Source organism: Euprymna scolopes, unplaced genomic scaffold (assembly GCF_053919585.1).
Source record: "Euprymna scolopes isolate OS-2025 unplaced genomic scaffold, ASM5391958v1 sca4, whole genome shotgun sequence".
Classification (NCBI taxonomy): Eukaryota; Metazoa; Mollusca; class Cephalopoda; order Sepiida; family Sepiolidae; genus Euprymna; species Euprymna scolopes.
In genome coordinates this window covers 621,928-638,994 of record NW_027633435.1, presented here as the reverse complement: position 1 = coordinate 638,994, position 17,067 = coordinate 621,928, and the positions used below count along the sequence as shown (strand labels likewise).

At 32.1% G+C, this 17,067-nt stretch overlaps 1 long non-coding RNA gene across 1 annotated transcript in view; it reads left to right on the top strand.

The window, feature by feature from the left end:
* LOC145274679 (uncharacterized) overlaps positions 1-16,852 on the top strand; it is a 66,845-nt gene extending 49,993 nt beyond the window's left edge. The window contains exon 3 of the long non-coding RNA XR_013866879.1: positions 16,736-16,852. This is a non-coding gene — a long non-coding RNA (uncharacterized LOC145274679). The remainder of the gene's footprint in view (positions 1-16,735) is intronic.
* The last annotated feature ends 215 nt before the right edge of the window (positions 16,853-17,067 follow it).

The following is a 17,067-nucleotide window of genomic DNA, read 5'->3' as shown; positions in this document are numbered from 1 at the left end:
AGTGCCTGGAAATTCTCTTTCTAGATATAAAATATCTAGAAGAATGAAAGATTTTCTTCTAAAAAGTGTGCAAAATAGCCAACTTTATCTAAGAAGAAAAGCAATGATAGAAAAGGTTTCCTCGTGTTATGACAAGAAAGATACAGGTTGGTTCAGGAATGGTTTCTGGTCAGATGAATCAATAATCATGATTTTGTCTTATTATTGATGCTTCCAATGCTCCTGAATAGTGCAATCGGTGAACTAGAGAAATTTTTTTTCACCAAATTGCATAAAAACGATGGTTAAACACAGGAATGGAGAGATAATGGTATGGGGAACTTTTAGTGCAGCAGGAGTTGGAGAACTTATTAGATGTGAGAAGTCAATCAATGCAAAGGAATACATTCGATTATTAGAAACATGACTGTTACCAATTATCCAGAAGCTTGGAATATCTCAGAACATTATTTTCGAACATGATAATGCCCCTGCTCACACTGCTAAGTCACAACAAATAGTTTTCTGATAATTCAATTAATGTGATATTTTTGCCGGATCAAAGCCCCGATTTGAACCCAATCAAAAGTATTTTGTCCATAATATCTCGTATATTGGATGGAAGAACTTTTTCTAACAATGACAAACTGTAGGAAGCTGTGCAAAGCGAATGAAATAGCATCTCCTCTTCACAGTGTTCCATTTTGGTTGAGAGCATGTCTAAAATATTGATCTTTTAAAGAAATCAAAAGGGAATGCGATTCCGTCTTAAGGATTTCTTAAAGTAAATGTCTTGTTCTGTGTTATTAGTCTCGTTTAAGTTTCCTTGTTCAAATATTGTTTGTTCAATATAGTTTTTAATGCAATAAAATGTATAAAATTTGTTTGGCCCATTTTTTTTTGCTCACGAGTATATATATATATATATATATATATATATATATATATATATGTGTGTGTGTGTGTGTGTCTGTGTGTGTGTGTGTGTGTGTGTTGCATTTAATTTGTATAGCATTACCTGGATATATTTATTTCTAATCCCTCTACGTGCTAAGCGTATTCTATTCATCTGTTTAATGTAGGTATTTATCGATCATTCTATTCTCCCTTTCCTTACCTCTCTATATTCATCCTTTTTAACTGTATACCCTGAAATGTTTCTGCCAGTTAATCTGTCTTTCCATCGAGCTTAAGACTTAATGAGGTCTGAACCTGTCATTCATTTGATTTTAGAATTTTTAGGAAAATACAATTAAATAACAATACACCCCCGAACAGGTACGCTCCAACCTACACCTAACTGCTGCCCCCCGCACATACACGCACGTACTCTTATGCAACATATGAAAACCATGCACATTAAAATACGTATGTTTAAATAAACAAGAATACAAGCACGTAATAAAAGAAGGGGTTGAAATCTGGCAGCCCTATTTATAATGACATCGGACGGAAATCCGCAGAGCATTCTTAACCCCGTCATTTCTTTCTTATCAAATCATGCAATGTATTTCGGAACATCCCCGTCTCTAGACCGATTACAGCGTTCGCATTCGCTCACAATATATTTCTCTTTCTGTCTGCCTGCCTGTAGGTTTGTCTCATGCCATAGAATATTTCGTCGGACGCCATGCACAGAGCGATAATATTCTTCCCAATCCAATCTGAAAGCCGTTTTGAATAAAACGTCGAAAGATTATACCATAAACAGTTCTTCGGTTTGCCCCTTTGTGACTTTGTCTTTAATAGGATTACAGCGAAATAAGGTTAGCTTTTCCGATTCGCTTTGCTTTTTTATTTTATATTTGTTTATTGTTTCAACCATTGCGTTATCTGAAATGATTGCGATGGAGACCTTTTGAGATCGTAGCCTGGCTTATAGAAAAGACAAAACAACGTCCAGCGACTTAATAATCTTTATTTGCGTCGTACGACAGCTAAGCCTCGTTTGAAATCTTTCCAGCTTTGGCGAAATTAGAGGGTAACGTTATGGGAGGACAAGCTAGTCTTCCCTTATATCATATGTTTAACTATCGATTGATATCAAGTCCAAGAAACACTAGAGGAGATCGATTAATGTTTAAATGATTGTTACTCCTAAGCTGAGAGACAACCAATAATAGTATGTCTACTATAGCAAGTACTTGTTGACATTATCTTTGAAGACGACCATGTTGCAATCTGCAGTGGGGCTTTCACAAAAATAGCCGAATCCATGCAAACTGAATGACGCTTGCCAAATTACAACTTAAATGTTTGACTGCATTTGGTGGCGGTCACAATTGAAACATAATAGAAGGCACCCTGAGCTAAACACGTTCTTACTTAGTAGTTTCACAATCTACGGTCATACGCTATTTCGAAAACGTTTAGTTGAATATATATATATATATATATATATATATATATATATATATATATATATATATATATATATATATATATATATATGAAAATCATACTTTGTATTATTTTTATCACTTTTTAGGCTGGTTCAACAAATAAAAACTTCCATTTCCTTAATTAAAAGAAGATAAAGAGCTACAAAAACAGGAGCGGTACCATAAAACGAGCGAACGTTTGTTCTTCAGAATTAATTTTCTTACATAGTCACTACCATTCTCATAGTAGTTTTGCCAGGGACTCAATGACACCTCTCTGCTTCTGACGCAGTATGTGACAAGGATAGCTCTCTTAGGATTCTCACACCGGAGAAGGGAAGACAACGTGCAGGTCGCCAACATCCACAAATGAAAGTCGTCCTTAGAAAAAACTGAATTCGACATCAGCACCCCCAAGACGTTAATCTATGTAGTTATCCACTTAACTAAAGTCAGGTACGTACAGTACACAATTCTAAAAGAGATGCTGTGTCGTAAAATATGTAAGTCAATCAAAATACATGCGCGCGCACACACACACACCCACACACACACACACACACACACACACACACACACATATATATATATATATATATATTCTAAAGAGGCGTTTAATAAAAAAAATGCAAAACTAAAAATAAATAATGAAGTTTCGATTACCGGAAGAAATGAAAAATATTAATTTTAACCTATCGCAGACTAAGCCTTTTTATAATCCGATTTCTAAAAAAATATTTATAATGACCAAAGAGAATTCATTTATATATGGATGAAAAAAAAGCCTTAACTAAAATTGTTAAATAGAAATAGACTTAGCACTAGCATAAGCCGATTTCGCAAAAGTCTTCAATTTTAAAACAGAATTTAACTACATAAGAATGAAAAGGGAAAACCTTAACTAAAATGTTGTAAATAGAAAACGGGGATCATCAGCCTCTTACCATGTAGCTGTTTCGGAGATTTAAAACCAGGACAGCTGTTAAATACTACTGTTAAATAATACCACTTCCCCAATAAAAAAATGTAAAATAATACGATTGCTATTTCTACTAACATATGAAAAAATATACATAAATAATATATAAAAATATAAAAACAGAAAGGCAAATAGATAAGAGAAAGGAAACCTAGCCATACATATCCGAAAACCCAATATATGGTCTAAAGAAGCTTGGAATAAAAAAAAATTGGAAAAATAAAAATAAAGAATGCTGTTTATATATATATATATATATATATATATATATATATATATATATATATATATATATATATATATATATATATATATATATATTAGCAGGTCGCTCGGTATTGCCCGGTTGTAAAATATGCTTAAATATGATATTTTGATTAATGCTGATTTCGTATTTATTAATATATTGAACCCAATATATCGTTATGATATAAAAAGTAAAAAAAAAAAAAAATGACTCGTGCGCCATCACCGAGAATCGAAACCAAACCATTTAACTTACAATTTTCATTTCCCTTACACGTTAACGCCTGAGCTATGATGACATGTTTGCTGCAGCGCTAAAAATTAAAACATGAACTAATAGCGTTACGCATGCATACCGGCAATGTCGTCATTCGACCTTCACTTGACAAAATTTCATTGCTTTTAATTTACACACTTTTTCACCGATTTCCCCTAGCTAAAACATAAATATAAAGTTTTGTGTAGGTTCGAATACCGTATATATTAAGTTTCATGTCTGTAGACCAAAAACTGACAGAGGAGTTTAGAAGGTAACACTTTTTAAACAAATATATGCATACATAAATATATATAGAAAGATATTTGTGTTTACTATAACAATTTTTACGCAAATATTACGCAAGTATAAACCATGTAGAATATCTGCATCAATATTATTACGCGCAATAGTAAAGCAAAGATGATAATTCCATTAGAAAACCGAAAAACTAATAGGGAATTAATTAAAATTAATGTTTAAAAGCGTATGCAAAATTGTTGGATCTTTTGCAGATGAATGCAATTTCACGACCTTTATATAACAAAGCTTAGTTTCTTTTTAAATAAATAGAAAACGGGGTTTAATATGAATATCAATACACAAAAAAAGACCCAAATCTAGAGAAGTATATATATATATATATATATATATATATATATATATATATATATATATATATATATATATACACCGCTACTTTTCTCTCTTTAAAGCTTTACCTATTTTTATATTTGTCTCTCTATTTCTCTCTCTCTCTCATGAAACATCGATTATGTGAAAAATCAATACGCTTTATTAAAATGAAAATAAGTTAACATTGACATCATTATTTACAATAAGCAACTCCTGATAAACACAGTAATGTTTATTGGAATAATTTACATTGTCAAAACTATCGACCTTCATTGAATTCGAATATATTATCCTACACGCAAATACTGATTTGGAAAAAACAGACACACAATCCAACCTCAGACATGATTAACCTAGTATGTTGTGTTACAATTATCGAACACAATAAATGATGCTGAATAAATATTTTGTTTTCGACATTCAATAAGCATAAACTATCGATTTACTATGGAAACAAAGAAACACGTATATATATATATATATATATATATATATATATATATATATATATATATATATATATATAGTAAAACTGGTAATTAGTAAAAACCTGAACAGAGTGCTCAACCATTTCTCTAAGGTTTGACGAGGCCATTGGATCGTAAACATGGTCCAACATCCGAAACATATGTAATCAAACAAATAAAACGGTGATAAAAATAACACACACACACACACACACACACACACACACACACACACACACACACACACACACACACACACACACACACACACACACATATATATATATGTGTGTGTGTGTGTGTGTGTGTGTGTGTGTGTTTCGTTGGTTCTAGGATTAATAAATTTACTAATTATTTAATAGAACATTTTGGTAGAAGATCCATAAATTAATTAAAATTGTAAGTACGAATAGTTGTTTTTCTTTCTTTTGTAGCTTAGTTTAGTTTCGTATATACAAACATATATAATATTTTATAATTTGGTGATATTATATTCATAAGTATGTATATATAACTTAGAATTAATAAATTTACTAATTATTAAATAGAACGTTTTAGTAGAAGATTCATAAATTAATTAACGAAACATAGACTGTCAAGAATTGTATAGATCAACTGATAATAATATGGTCAACATCATGAATTTTGGAATATACTATTTTGTTATTTATTCTCTATATTGTTCTGCAATCACATTGAGCTTCTTATATAAGGATTGATATATAATAAGAAAATATATTTCTACATATATATATATATATATAAATATATATATAACTATATATATGATGATTGCAACGTCTTGTCAAACGAGTGCCACTCCCTCAGACACTTAAAGTCCATGAGTCCAAAAATTACTTCTCTCGCCACCGGACCATTTTTGTAGACAAATCCCTGAGGGAGTATCTATTCACAGATAATTTTACAGGGTCTTAACTTTGTACGACAGCTAATCTCTCTCTTGGTTCAAAATGTTGATATCCAGCAACAAGCAAGAGCAAGATAGCCAGCAACAAGTTAAACTGCAGAACAGCTTAATGCGGGTACTGGTCTCCCGTTTTATGGTTTTTAAATAAGAGATTTGGTTCTCCTAGAAAGGTTGCCTTCATCACGGCTTACAGGAGCCCTCTCCACCCCAAAAATACACACACACACACACACACACACACACACACACACACACACATATATATATATATATATATATATATATATATATATATATATATATATATATATATATGACGTTTCTGAATTTTTTAGATGAGGATGGGTTATTCGCATTATTTGGATTCATCGGACTACTGTTCTGATCTAGAGTGTGATTTTTACGACGCTTCGGTCGATGTAAACTCCGCCCTTATTCAGGTGTACCTTGTTGACCTTAGGACATCTATCCAGTCATGGCTGATGGATCAAGAGCCTTCTAGCTCCGTAAAATAAATAAAGGGCTCAGCTCGAAATTCCGTCCAATTTCCCGAGTTTGACAGAAACATTTCCGAGTTCGACAAAGTACACCTGAAGGAGGTCGGAAGTTACATCGTCCAAAACGTTGAGAAAAATCACACTTAAGATGAGATCAGTAGTCCGATGAATCGAAACAATACGAATAAGTATACGTAAACCTGTTTAAGTAAACGTTAAAAAACTGTATTTATCTTAAAACTTCAAACTGGGAAAGCAAAAGATTATTTTACGTTAGCATAAATGGCGGAGAGTAGCTGTCGCGTGAAATCATTCAAATATCTGTCTCGCTCTGTCTCTCTTTATTTATCTTTATCTCTCGGATCACCGTAATCGTTCTATGTTCCTCCTGTTAATCTATATATATATATATATATATATATATATATATATATATATATATATATATATATATATATATATAAGCGAAAATGTATGTATGTATGTATGCATGTATGTGTGTTCGCTTTTACTGTATGTCAACGAAAGGCTTTTTTTAGAGAAGCGGTCGCTCGGTTCACAACTTTTAAAAATTTTTATATCACATATAAATCGTAATATCTCACAGTTAACAACGAAGCTCGCCTGTCTATTTAATTTGCTCGATTTCGGGAAGATAAATATTCAATATTTGTCGCTCGCCGCATGTGGGTCAGTCTTTTTCCTATAACATCTTGGGGGGTGGGGGTGGAAACGTTTAGCAGTAAATGAATACTATCCCGCAGTCAAACTTGACCTCATTAACTCATTAAAACGGGCACCTGCTAACTCCAAGTAATTAAATAAATTCAAACGTGTTTCCGTTAGCATCTCGCGGTGGGACAATCGTTAACGTCTCACTTCTTTTTTTCACACTTTAATTTACAACTTTGCCTCAACGGTGCAGGTTCGATCCTCATACTTACTTTTTTTACCCCCACCCCCCACACGCACACACCTCCAAACATCCGGGTAACGCCGTGTACCGCTCGCTAGTAACTAATAAATACCGCACCACATTGATCGCAGACAGAGATGGCGACCTGCCACGTATCAACAAAATGATAAAATAATAGACACATCAGATATACACGACACGTAACGTCGTTCAAAGTGTTGCATTCTTATCATTAGTAGTTCATTATGCAAGACAAATTTGAAATGGTTATAACTAATATTTTTTTAAGTGAATAATGAACTTTTCTTCTAATGATTTTTTATTATTCTTATTGTTAGTAGTAGTTGTACTTTCATGATCGACAATATCAGAAGTACGCATTAATTGACCAGGTGTCAAATTACTTGTATTTCATACTGTAAAAAGAAAACGTGTCTTCAAAATCGCGTAGATTTCTTTATTTGTAAAAAAAATAAAAACCAAAAACAAACCTTAAAATAGATAGATTTTTCCATACATCTTTTATTGTTATGTAGTTGCGATATATATATATATATATATATATATATATATATATATATATATATATATATATATGTACATACGTTTTATTTTTTATTACCGTATCTTTCTGTTAAGTTACATTATTGTTTCAGCTATTTGACCGTTTTTTTTTGGCCGTCTGTAGCATCCCCAGATTTTTACAGAAATGTTCGCTATTTTGGGATGAGAGAGTGAAAGAGTGAATGAGGCCAGGGGGGTGCGAGGAGGGCGGAGGAAATAGAGGAAGGGAACAAGGGGGGAAAGTGGGGGGCGCTTGGTATGTCGATAATGTTTTAGTTTTGGGGTTTAAGGAACTTGTCGGGAGGGTCTGGGAGGTTTATTTCTAGTGTGGCTGAGGGCATAGGGATACATGGAGGGGAAGGGGAATATGTGGGGGTGGGAGGAGGGGGTCACAAAAATTCGAGGCTTAATGTAAAGTTTTTATGCGTCTCCTTAGTGAGATGATTTCTTGGTAAGTATGTCTTGACCTGTTGGGTGTTCGCTTATGTTTGGAGGCGGGGGGGGGGGCTATGATTCGATTTATTTATTTTTATTTTTTATTTTGTTGTTAATTGTTTGGAGGGGGTTAGTTAGTGGTCGCGGGCACGGGTACACACCTGCGCACGTATGCACATATATACTTAAAAGAAACTGTCACATCACATGTACATATACATCCCCGCCCTGGCGTGCAAATATATGCACACATGTGCGCCTGCATGCGTAGACACCTATATATATATATATATATATATATATATATATATATATATATATAAGTGGGGCGTGTATATATATGTGCGTGAGTTTTTGTCCAGTCTAGTGATATAACATGTTCTTATATTGTCGTATATGAAAAATGTTCATTGTATCCTGCATGTATCTAAAATGTTCGTTGTTGTGTGGTCGCTTCTTATCAATTACACGCAGTTAACAAACGCGACACAAACTTTTACAGACAGCTTTTCTTACAATAAAACGATAACAGTATGTCTGTTTGTCTCGAACCAAAGGATCCATATACACCCTTATTTATACAAACCTTGAAATGGAGGCCATAACAACGAGCTATATTTTACACAGTCTTTATTTGTCTTATGGATTCCCTTGTCTGCGTTTGGCACGCGAAGTCTTTTTCTACATTTCTGGTTCTTGCTCTTTCTACTTTCCACCAGGCCGTTTACACGTCTGTTCTCTTACATGTTTCTTGCTAACTCGTGTGTTTGATCTCTGTTAACAAACTATTAAGCCAGCAATGTAGACTAAATAACGCGTGGTTCACGTAAGCTAAAACATTGTCTACATCTAACCGAATTCCAAATGTACTTTAAAAGTTCATGCGTTGACTTTCTTCATTTAATTTCTTCTTAAAACCCTTACATAACATCCCAAGCTGTAAATACAAGTTTTCCAATATCTAATTGTTTTATTTTTCTAATAATAATAATAATCGACCGGGTTACACGGCGCTTTCCAGTCAACGTCTATAGCTATTTTCGATTTTATATGAAAAATAACATATGTAACACTTTACATCCAATACAGCACAGAAAATATTTGCTTCAACACCAATAGATTAAAGAGAAACTTAGTATTTTTTTATGATCGCCAATGATACGGTCTAATAATAATTTTCCGGTGGTGATGTCTATATTTTTGAAACTAAGCCGGCAGGTAGAAAATCCTCGTCCTTTTTTTATAGAGGTCTCTAGATACTGGAACTATTTCTACTCTCGTAGTTTTGTCTCTCGAACTAGTAGACATTAAAATTCCGTTCCTCTTTCCTGTTTTCTTACTGTACTGACATACATAAATGTAAGTAAAATGCGAATAGATATTTTGCTGCCCTACTATCTAAATAGCCCCCCTGTAGGCATAATCTCGAATAATAACGTTTTACATCTAAGTAGAAAAATGATTTATTTAGAGCGATTAAGAGTAATACAAAATTATTAAATCACTTTTTAGTAAGAATTAATTTTATTATTCTTTTTTTCTAAGCGACAGTATCTATCATCTACGGATTAAATTAAATGTATATCGAACACGCTAGTAACGCATATGTTAGCCCTCGTCCGAGCAGAACGTTCATAATTCCATTTATTTCAACCCTCTGTTTAGCTACATAGCTAATCTAGCTAATCTTTATAGCTGATATATTTCCTACCTTAAACGGTATTAACGTAAAGGTTTCATATATCTCTTAAATAGAATCGTTATTTTTTAGACCGTGTACGAAATATATGGCTAGAAAACGAATTAATCTCCAAACTAGTTATGCACGAAATAAAATGTATTTATTATTTGAATATATTAAGGACTTGGAATTTAATAACTATTAAAAAAACCATGTTCAGCATTGAATAATTCGGTTAAGTTTTCAGTGTCATGAACAGCACAAAAAAAACAACAAAAAACACAAACAAACAAAAAAATAAAATAAAATAAACATCCAATGAAAGTCTAGTGTAAAAATCACAACAATTATTTAAAAAAAAAATTGGTGTTTAGATCGTGGTTCAATTCGTAACAAAGAAAAATAATTGTTGTTTTAACGACCCGGTGTCATGTTACGACGTGAATGTGGCTTGTGACTTTAAGATTTATATATAGACCAGCCCGGGTGTTTGTAGGTGTGTGTAGGGGGGATAAGTAATAACCCTGAAACGATGTTAAAAAAATCGAAAAAAAACAAAACAAAAAAAAACAGCGAAAAAAAACCGCTGTGTGTATAGGGGGGGAGTAAACTAAAGAATAAGCGAAGTAAAAAAAATAAAGAAACGTTGCCCACGTGTCTAAAGATGTAAAAGAAAAAATAGTTTTGGTCGTGAGGATGGATTGAACCCGGGAGCCTTGACGCGGAGGTGAAACAAACTCCAACCACTTAACTGTCTAGGTCAAGAGTAAGAGGAATTGATTATAGTGTTAAAATAAGGCTTATAAAGCGAGTGAAAGAGGTTTGATTGACTGATAGCCACTAAATGAGGTTATCGCAGGAGCGTTACGAGATGACGTAGTCGTATTTTTTTTTACTTCACATTTTTTATGATTCAGCGTGTATTCCTGTCTAGACATCTATCTCTATCTGTCTCTCTCTCTTTCTTTCTCTCTTTCTCTCTCTGTTTGCGTTTGTGTATGTGTGTGTTTCTCTCTCTCTCACTTCGTATTCCTTACTCTAAAGAGTGTTACTAAAAAGAAAATGGCGTCTGGCTGTTTTTTGTTGTAAAAACTTCGATCGTTAATATTTTTTGTAAGCGTATTTTTTTTTACTTCACATGTATGGCTTGTTATTTTTCCTTTAACTATCGTATCTAACTATTTTTAATGTGCTAATAACTTTGGTAACGTTGTCATAGCGTAGAAGTTCATAGTTTAGCTTGTGTGAGGGTGAATTTTTTTTTTACCGATAACAACAATGTTTTTAAATTCAGACTGCCATTCCAGCTTGCTGACGTCAAGATCACGTGAAATGACTCAGCGGGTTTTAAATACAAGTTGACCCAAAATAAACGGCCCCGTGTATACTTTATGTAGAAGGGTTGGCGCCCGTATTTTTTTGGGCAGTTATAAATCGATTTAAAATATGTAATGTTTAACATTAAAATGTCACTTTTTCGGGTCCTCCCCTGCAGAAAATCGATCAGTTGACGCATTTCTGATGGTCCTTTTGGGCCAATTTTTCGATAATTGTCGTCCGGAGGGTGGGGCTTTCATATGAGACCAAGATTGTTAATTTTTGTTCGGTTGGTCAAAAGTTTTTAGCAGACACACAAACATACATACATACATTTTCGCATTTATAGACAAGTTTCCAGCATTGGATCAGCATTTCTTCATGCATTATTGAATATATATATATTTCTTTCTTTACAATAATCACGCGTGTGTTATCCGCTTCCTCATCTCTTCCTGGCTTACCTTACCTTTTGTCACCTTCTGTCGCTCTCATTTCACTTTCCGTTCCCTCGTTTAATTACTATCTTGTTCACCTTCTTTCCATACTGATTTTTAATCGCTCTTTATTTACAAAATCTGATTTTTGTGATGTTATTCACAAATCACCACATCCTTGCTGGCGTCACTAATCGTGCACGATGATCAGCAAGTAAGCAAATAAAATCCGCAAGATTTTAGAAGTATACAGATGCCTATAATGGTATGGACGTTAGGGAAGCATCATGCATTAATTTTGGAATGACAGACATCAATGAACGGAAAGAACTTCTCCCACAAATGACCAGTAATTACACGAACAAAACAATTTGCATAACTAAGACTTTAATTGCAAATTAAAAAGAATTATTTTCTTGCATGTTTTACTGCTTAATTCACAGATTATTTGGAGACAACCAGAGGCGAGTTTGAAAAATTAGCATCAGATCTGCATATGAGCAAGTTAAATGTGGGAAAACTAAAGAAAGCAAAGATATAAAAAAAATTACATTGAAATAATTTGCATGATTTTAGTTAACTTAGAAAAAAATCACCATTTCCATGTGGAATGCTGGAAATATTTCTAATGCGTGTAAATTAACGCGTGCGAGTGCGTAGTTAATACGTTTATAAATATATATATATATATATATATATATATATATATACTTTATTTGATTTTATATAAGCAATAACATGTTGCTACATAGTAATAAGAGTGTTTCGGACAATAAGCTACTAGTAACTAAAGACCTCTTCAGGTGATACAGCTTATATGAAAATAGAAATTTACAAAATTTTTATTTTCGTATAAGTTGTATCGCCTGAAGAAGTCTCTAGTTACTAATAGCTAGCTAGCCGAAACACACTCGTGAGTGTGGAGGAACATATTAATTCTTATGGAGAAAGGAATAAAGAGTATAGTCTGCTCTACCTCGATATTGATCACTCTTGTTTTTAAGCTCGTAATGCTTTATTGGTTACTTAACATTTGGAAAACTATAATCTCAGATTATACACACACATACACCCATACACACACACACACACAAACACACACACACACACATATATAAAGATAGATATTTTTACTTATATGTGTATATGTATGTCTATATATATATGTATATCTATAATATAATGCTGAATGTCTGTGTGTGTGCGTCTGGTCACGATAAGGCTCGATATGGTTGACTATTATAAAAAACTGATCCCATATAATGATAGAAGATGAATCGAGACACACGAATGGGTATGTTTGATCTGGCATAATGATGATTCATTAAAATTGCGGGGTCTGCGTTCGCGCCTGGTCCACAAAGTATGGAAATAAAAAAAATTAAATTAAAAAAATACGTTTACAAGTGTTTTTGATATAGATGTACATAATAATACTTTGATAAGTATGTTTTAGCTTAAATAGGGATGGTATAATAAAATTGTGAGGTTTGCGTTCGCGCCTGGCCTCCATAGAATGGAAATAGGCACACACTTTAATAAAGACTTTTCATATTTATCTGCGTAAGTATACTTTGATAATTATGTTTCAGTTTGAAGAAATATGTTATAATAAAATTATGGGGTTTCATTCACACCTGACCTCCATAGAATGGAAATATGTCACAAAGTTTAACAAGTTTTTTTTTTAATATAGATCCACATAATATTGTGATAAGTGTTTCAGTGTGAACAGGTATGGTATAAGAAATTATGGGATTTATCTATTTTATTTTTACTTTCATCATATTTTGCTTTGGTTTTGATACCCCCAAATTCGAAGCCACCTCTTTACAACCTTCCTTTTCATAACCTTTCATACTTTCATAAATCAGAGTCCATTTTCTGTAGGCTGTTTTTGAATCCAGTCTACGACGTGTACTTTTGCTAGTATATATATATATATACATATATATATACATATATATTAAAATAACTCTATGATATATATGCCTATTGAGCTTATTATACATCTAATTACAACGAGCACTGTTTTTTCTTGTATTTTTATTAAATTAGTGATTTTATTATCACATTAAAATACACTCTAGAGTTATTTTAATATTTAATAAGATAGAGTAATTTTAATATTTAGTAAGATAGAGTAATTTTAATATTTAGTAAGATAGAGTTATTTTAATATTTAGTAAAATTATTGATAATTTATAATTAAAATTAAAATAAAAAAATTAAAAATCTGTTTCATAAGAAGGAACACAACAAAGCAAATAAATTGTACTTTGTTCTGTTCCTTCTAATGAAACAGATTTTTAATTTTTAATTTTAATCATAAATTATCAATCATCTTTCTATATATATATATATATATATATATATATATATGTATATATATATATATGTATATATGGATATCAGATTTTAATTTCGAAATGCCATGACCTAAAGATGTTTTTCTTTCTTAATTTTACCTTTGTTTATAAGATGACATAATAAAGCTATATGCAATATTTATTCCTCATCTTTTATTTTATACATTTAATTTCTCTTCTTAACAGTTTTAAGCGTTCTCTAGCTTTCTAAGTTTTCTTTTTAAGAACTTATTCCTTGCTAACTACATTTCATATATATGTATATATATATTTATATATATATATATATATATATATATATATATATATATAAAATAAAATAAAAATTACAATTAAATTTACCAAAATGATCCAAGATGGTAATATTAAAGTATAATATAAATATTAAAGAATTAATATTTGTAAAGTTATCCCAGCCAGATGTAAAAGCTCGATACAACCAAATAGGGTATAGAGCTTATGATATGAGCAAACAGTTAATAAAACATGTTAAAAGCACTTTGAAAAAGAATTAAAACATATGTAATCGGAAAAGGAAGCACTTGATAAATGGATAGTCCTTAATCCGCGGATATATATATATATATATATATATATATATATATATATATATATGTGTGTGTGTGTGTGTGTGTGTGTGTGTATGTGTGTGTGTGTAATTATTCCCTCAATCAAACAACGTAGCAGCTCACACTAACCCTGAAAGCGGCAAATCGAAAGTCCAAGTCTCTAACTTACGTCTTTTTTATGATATCTGTGAGCTACGACGTACTTTGATTGTGGAAGTAGTTATATAGCATATCACGTTCGAGTCATACATTTTTTTCTTATTTTTTTCTCGACATAATAGTAAATTTAATAAAAAAAAATTTAGTAAAGAGTCCGTGTGTTGTTCTCTGCGGCGTTATTTTGAAATTCCGGAAGCCTGCGTTTGGTAAACGTCTGGATTGTGTTGTCCGTTAGAAGCATTGATTGAATTTTAAATAAAACACGTATGAAACACGCTTTAAAGCCAAATTACAGCGATATATTATGAAAGCAAACACATATTTACTTGTTTATCATCATGGCGAGTAAACAAAGGAAACAAATGTATAAAATTCTGAAGATGGCGTATAGCGCTGAAATATTAAATTTAAACAAGTAAAAATTTGTTTATTTTCATAATAGTGCGTTGTAATTTGGCTTTCAAACGTATTTCACACGCATTTTATCATATATGTATATATAAACATATATATATATACATATATTTACATATATATATATATATATATATATATATATATATATATATATATATATATGAATGTGCGTATATAAGTACAATCTGTTGTAATATTGAAAAGCATTGACAGCGCGACAATTAGATTTTACTAATGAATCGAGCAGGATAGTAAGTTTAGTATATTTACTCCCACTTTAGTGATAATGCAAATTTTTTTTATATAAGTATGGCGCACTTTTTACTTGTGGATAAATTAATACACATATTTAAGTTTACCATTTTTCGAGGGATATATGTGTTGCGCGGTTCGTAAAAGCTTGAACCAGTTTCAATCTGAATCTGAAATACTTGTCTGTATTGCCCCACAGATGAGCAGTCATTTAGTGTAATCTTCGATTATCAAATATATGCTGAATCCTCGTTGATTTATATTTGCCGCAGAAAAAATCGCCAGCTTCGATTTTCGATGATCAAAGTTCATTGTAAAAAGAAATGAATTTCTCATAGATTGTTGAAATTGTTTGTATAAGTTGCAAGAATATTATCCATTGTGTTGTGTGAAAGCTGACACAGAGTATAGAAGCCAGGCAGTAGAAAAATGACCCAGTCTGAATATCAGCATGAAGGATTCGCTTGTGTAGGTCATGTATCCAGTATATTACGCCTAAAAGACAAACGAGGTGTAATACTGCGAACAGTCAACATGGATGACGATCTAGATATATTATAAAATACATTTTACTTCAAACTTCAAAGTACAGTTATCATACTAACCATACTTAAAACAGTTTACCAATAACTTAAAACCAAGAACGATTGCTTTGTTTTTTTAAGTAAATTATGGGCTATTTTCAAAAGTATTACTGTTTATTTGAAAGCGAATTTGAATAAGATAACGAACTCGAATAAAAATTATTTTAGGCCTCTACTGAATGTCCATGCACTATGCGTTGTTTATGTTGAAATGCATTTGAGAAAAATGTAATCTTTTGTGATCTTACTGCAAACTTATATACAGATAGCAGCTATATATATTGCCAGATATATAAATATGCATACCGATGTGGTACAATAATAAAGAGTGCTTTACATAATCGAGGTTGACAGGTAAAATGTAAGATCGACTCGATTATCACCAATATTACAGATCATTAATATTCTACTCGATTCGTTTTTAATATATATCTATCTACCTAAACCGTCTTTCTCCCTCATTCTATTCACGTATCTCTTTCTTGTCTCCGCCATCACACTAGATAGAGATTGAACTGAAGCTAGGGTACTTCCGAATTGTCATGTGTCCCGCCAACTCCGAACTTCCAAAAACTTTTTTCTCTATTAAATTGAAATAAAAAAAAATGTGTACTTTTTATAAAGAATATATATTTTGTACTTATTTTCTACAGTGTTCTATTCCAGCTTGAACGATTGCTTGGCCAGGTGATTTATTCTCAGAAGAGAATTATGATACCTAATGTTACTGAGCACGCGACACAAGACCAACCAGCAGACGTAACCGAAAACATATTCTGTGACGTGGATACCGTCGCAGGAAACAACAAATAAAGGAAATGAATAAAATCTGATTCGGCTTTTTTATTTAAAGTTCAAACGAAATGCATTTATTCGTAGTTCCTTCAACACAACGCAGTTCACTATCTTGCAAAAAGTCTTTTCGCACACACATGTGACCTTTAAAGGCCTGTCTGCTCGCCACCTGGCGTCGGGTGTCAGCCAGCGTTTTCTCTATC